The following is a 6,000-nucleotide window of genomic DNA, read 5'->3' as shown; positions in this document are numbered from 1 at the left end:
TAAAGGTTTTAGTCCAAATCTCTTGGCGTTTGCAATGAACTCTTTACTGACTTCAATGAAGCATGAACTTGACTCATGAGAAAAAGAAAAAAAAAAACTGCAAAAGAGATAATACTGGATATTTTGTCTTTATAGTATTAGGTGTGATGAATCATTTCTCCTTTTAATTTTACATTGAAAGTAGCAGGAGTAGGTGTTTTGCTTCTATTACTTAAAAAAAAAGTGATTTTATTCTCTTTTTAAGTTTCAATAATAATCTTAGTATATGCCAATAAGCTTTTTGGTCTTAACTTCTGTTTCTTTTTTCTAAATTGGTTAATTTATGAATTACACAAAAGGGTATGGAAGAACTGTTTTTCCCCCATATACAGAAATGTTTCCAATCTTCCATATACAGTCCGCTAAGCATTTGTTCAAGGACCAAAATTGTACCAAATTATAAACTGCTGATGCCAGGAGAACTGTTTACTGACTTTAGAATTGTGGTGTTTTGGAGGAATGGCTAATTCTATTTGCATGGCTTTCAAGACCCTTCTTGTTTTGCCTTGAATCTTGTTTCCAGTCTCGTCTTCCTTTCTCGTACACTCACGTGCTGCTTTGGTCAACTAAGTAATTCTACAACACCTGTGGCAGACCTATGCTTTCTGACAACCTGACTTGGACTGTGCTGGTCCTTCCACTTGCATGATGTCTTCTTCTTTACACGTCCACATTTTATAAATTGTGTGAAGAACGGGCATTTTCAACTATTTCCCAGTTAGAGTTATTCTCTCCTAGCTCTGATCTCAGAGAGCGTTTGAACCCATTCATTGAACTGGCCACGTTTTCCTTTACATTATAGCTTTTGTTTCTGCCAAGCAGAGGTTATCATCTTGGGTGCATTTTGTTTTTCAAGTTTATCTGCTTCTCTAGAAATTTATCTTCTTGAGGGCAGGGACTGTGATATTGAACTTGCATTAACAAACAAAATACAGTGCTTTGTATTTAGTAGATGCTCAATGAATACTTGTTGGACTTAATTTATAGCACTAGTGTCCCTAATATAGCCCATGATTGATAAAAAAAATTCCTAAAAAATCGCTCACTTACTCCTGCGCATTTACTCTCTTCTTAGCACTCGAAATATTTCACACACGTTGACACCAACATTCACCTGTTTTTCAAACTTGTCAATTATTTTAGGTATAGTTGATTTTTACCATTATATTAGTTTCAGATACACACAGTGTGATTCAATACTTTTGTAGTTTACAAAGTTATTATAAATAATGGCTATATTTCCCTGTGCTGTGTACTATATCCCTGTTTCTTATTTTTTTATACATAATAGTTTGTATCACTTAACCACTGACCTTATCTGGTCTCTCCCTCCTTCCCTATTCCCTGCGGGTACTCACTAGTTTGTTACCTATATCTGTGAGTCTGCATCTGTTTTTTTTATATTTGTTTGTTTGTTTCATTTTTTAGATTCCACATAAAGTGATAACACAGAGTATTTGTCTTTCTCTGACTTATTTCACTTAGCATAATACTATTTAGGTGTATACATAATTTTTCAAATTGTAAAATTTCATTTTTATGGCTGAGTAATATTCCATTATATATACTACATCTTCTTTATTCATTCATCTGTTGATAGACATGGGTTACTTTTATATCTTGGCTTTTATAAATAATACTCCTATGAACATTGGGGTACATGTATCTTTTCAAATTAGTGTTTTAATTTTCTTGGTTATATACACAAGAGATAGCTGGATCACATGGTAGTTCAAGTTTTAGTTTTTTGTGGACTTTCCATACTATTTTCCACTGTGGCTGCATCAATTTACATTTCCACCAACAGCATATTAGGGTTCCCTTTTCTCTACAACGTTAGCAACACTTGTTATTTGAAGACTTTTTAAGGATAGCCATTTGACAGATGTGAGGTGATATCTCATTGTGCTTTTGATGTGCATTTGTCTGATAATTAGCAGTGTTCAGCATCTTTTCACGTACTTATTTGCAATCTGTATATCTTCTTAGGAAAAAGATGTATTCAGGTTTTCTGCCCATTTTTAAAATTAGGTTGTTTGTTTTTTTGATGTTGAGTTGTATGAGCTGCTTATATATTTTAGAACTGAGAATAAATTAACATCAAGAGGTAACCTACGCTACCTCTCAAAGAGCCGGGACACATCATGGGATAGTTCTTAGGCCTAGCCTGTCATCAGCCTCTCTTCGCACCAGTGAGACGGTGCTGAGGGAATATCAGCTGGGTTCAAACAATGGATAATATCAGTATCTCGACCCAAAAGTATGGAAATATTGGGTGACCCCATCAAAGAGTGCGCTAAGGTGGTAGAGAAATACACATGAATGCTTAGTTGCTGATTTGTAAACACAAAATCCCAACTCTTGATGACTGTGGATTTTCAAAAGTGGACTCTCTCTTATAAGTCTAAGAGGAACGGCTTAATGAAAGACTTAAAACAAAATCTGAGGAGTAAATGAAGAGATAAAAACACTGGAACAAAGAGACTGAAACAATAATGAAAGCTCAGAGTTTTCAAAATTTCTTGAAGAAGCTGGCAACGGTTCACTACAGGACTACGTGGCATTGTTATGCTAGTTTGTGTAGGGAAAAGAATTCTGAGCCCAAAAATGAAGACTTCAGAATTTCTGTTGAGGAAATTATAAAATGAAACTTCTTTTGTTTTAATACTGTTATGCTGTGGCTCACTTCTGAAGTATATGTGTCATGCTTTTTTCATTTAATAAAGATTTTAAAAAAGAAAACCTAATTTCCAAAGAATATTATGACCTATAATACAGAAAACAAGTTGCATGTTGATTGACATAATTAAATTAATTAATTAAGTGAATTAATTATGATTGAATCAATTTAATTTAAAGAAATAGGAAACAAGTTAGAAGATGTAATGGAAGAAAGGACAAATTCATAATATTTTGAAAACCAGTAAAATACTTTAGAAAATTATCAAGAAGTGTGTACACAGCATACTTATGAAGAAATGTTACAATGTTACTGAATGAAATAAAAAGTTGTGAAAATGTTCAGAAACAACAATATCAATCCTTATAAATTATATGATTCAAATAACTATGGCAAAAATGTTTTTTTTTTGAAGTAGAAAACTTATTTTAAACCAGACATGCAAAAATTAAAAGCAAGAATATCCAATGCAACTCAGAAACACTGATAATACATGAGGGGAACCAGCTGTAATTATATAAAGCGTTCCAACAATTAGGACACTGGTACTGACAGCTGAATATTCAAACAGCTCTAAAACAGAAGTGAAAGTTTAGAAATAGTCACAAATTCATACTGAATTTTAGTATTTGATGGATCTGGTGTTTTTGCCTCAATGAAAGAATATAGAACATTCAGTAAATGGTAACTGGACTATAGGTAGCCATATGAAAAAATGTAAAATATAAAATTTATATAAAATATAAAATCCCTTATACCCTTCACCAAAATAAATTTCAGATGGATCAATATGAAACATGAAAAATTGAACTAAAAAGTTAGAAAAATGGTAGGATGAAGAAAACATCTGCAACTTATATCAGACACAGAGATAATTTCTTTATGTTATAAGGAGTCCTTCATAGGCCAGTGAGAAAAAGAGCAATTGCTTCAAATGTGAAAAATGGGCAAAAATAGTAGAAAACACAGATTTTTAAAAAAATTTACAGTTTACATTGACTGATAACAAGAAGATGTGCAAATCAAAACTATGAGGTATGTGTTTCGCTTCTAAAGTTATCAAGACAGAACACATCTGCTGGGACACTGGGTTGGCAAGGGTTTGGGGAAACACAAATCTCTCATATTTGCTAATTACAGTGCAAATTGTACAATTATATATTAAAATTTTTAAATGAACACAAAACTCTGACCCAGCAAGTGCAGATTTTGGATTCTATCTTATAGATATATTTGCCCTGGTGCAAAGTGACTTATGTACTAGGATATTTGTTGCAGGATTGATGCAATCCTGCAAAAGATTGAAATGACAAAAGATTGAAATAACCTTAAAGTCCATCTGTCAGGTACTAGTAATTTAAGTCAAGGGACATATGTATAAAGGAATACTCTACAGTCACTAAAATAAAGAGGTAAATATTATTTTGACTAATAAGAGAAAATCTCCAGGATTTCTTATGAAGTGAAAAGAAGAAAGATGTGGGAACTGTGTACTTTAAATCATCACATGGGCTAAAAATAACAATTCTTCCCAGTCCCCATCTCTTACTGTCATGAAGCTTTGCCTCCTTTGCACAAAACTATAAAAATAAACTTTATCCCCTTCAATGACCTAGAGATGCTGTTAATTGTAGTGTACTATTTCTTCTTGGATTTTATTCTTACCTTATTGATTTATAATTTTTATTTGAAATTAGACCCTTACCCTCCATACCACAAAGTAAATGATTCTTACCAACATTTCAAAGTTTCCCTGCACGCAATAAACCACTTTGGTTTATCTCTGAAGGGGCTGCAAGAATAGGCAGGAAATTCAGTTCACAATGTTCATATAAACATTCAATTGTCTCTGAAACTATTTTTGGTTCCCTGGCATAAACAAGGGCTTTATCGGTCAGAAGAAAAAGCAGCTGGTTTCTGAGCATCGGTCACATTTCAAAGCAGCCCTGCTCGACTTTCACTTTCATTCTCAGTTGTATTAGCAGAATACAGAGTGTCAAGTTGTGTCTTGAAATTGACTGAGAAATTCCACATTCACAAGAAGGTGAGGATAAACTTAGACCTTGTCCTTTACAAAGTATTAATTAGAAGAAGGTTAGAGAAGTCAAGAGGAGAGACGGGTAAACTGTTGGGTTATTCCCCAACTTCTCTCAGATATAAGTTGCATACAGCCCCTGGCATTGGCACACTGTTCATTTTCTCATCTGAGCCCATATTCCTGATGGCTGGGTAAGAATCTGAATTTCAGATCAGGTTTTAAAATGTCCAGGGTTTCCACAAAAGTGTCCAGATTTTATTTGCTAACTGTGATGTAGAAGAGGCAACAGTTCTCTTTGTTGTTTTCTGTTTGCTTTGCTTTTGAGGTACAGCATTTATAACTAGATGTCATACATCACCTTTTTATTATATGAGAGCTTTTGTTGTAGTTTCTAAAGTTTTAAATGAATGCATAACATAGAAACAGGAAAATGTTCAGCTTAAATGTGTACAGCAGGTGAAACACACAAAATGAGTATTCCTGTAATTGTTACCTAGGTTAAAAAAAAGGGAGCACTCAAAGTACCCCAGAAGCTTTCTTATGTCCCTTTTACTCCATCACCCGTCCTTCCTACTCAGAGTTACCTGCTCTCCTTACTTTTCTCATCAGAGGTGGATGTACCTGTTTGGGAACTTCATGTAAATGGAATCAAACAATATGTATCCTATTGTGGGCAGTTTGTTTTACTCAATATTATAACTGTGAGGTTAATCTACATTGTTGGTTTTAACTATAGTTTCTTTATTTTCACTACTAAAATGCATTCCAACGTGCAAATATATCACAGATTATTTAGCTATTTTACTATGGCTGAACATTTGGGTTACATTCACTTTGGAACTATTACACACATTGCTTCTATGATCATTCTCTCTAATTTTTTGTGCACATGTATCCACATTTCTGCTGGATGTGTATTTCTGAGTGAAATAGCCAGGTCATAGGGAACTTAAGTTCAACTTATGTAGATTATTCCACACTGTTTTCTTGAATGTACTTCAAGTCATCCTGAAACACACAACGGTTCCTAAAAGAGAAACGCCACTCGGAAGCATTACTAGTCTGAAATGGTTTGTGGTTTTCAGACAAGCATTACTTGTCTGAAATGTACGTGATGGTTCCACTTCTTCCTAGTGGCGGATAGCAAATACAGTTTGTATTTGTTTGGATATGAGGTACCCATGGCAACTAGCAAAGTAATGTGTGGAATGAACTTTGTTCCCAGTGGGAATCTCTGATTCAA

Source organism: Camelus dromedarius, chromosome 9 (assembly GCF_036321535.1).
Source record: "Camelus dromedarius isolate mCamDro1 chromosome 9, mCamDro1.pat, whole genome shotgun sequence".
Taxonomy (NCBI): Eukaryota; Metazoa; Chordata; class Mammalia; order Artiodactyla; family Camelidae; genus Camelus; species Camelus dromedarius.
Note: the sequence above shows the minus strand (reverse complement) of the source record.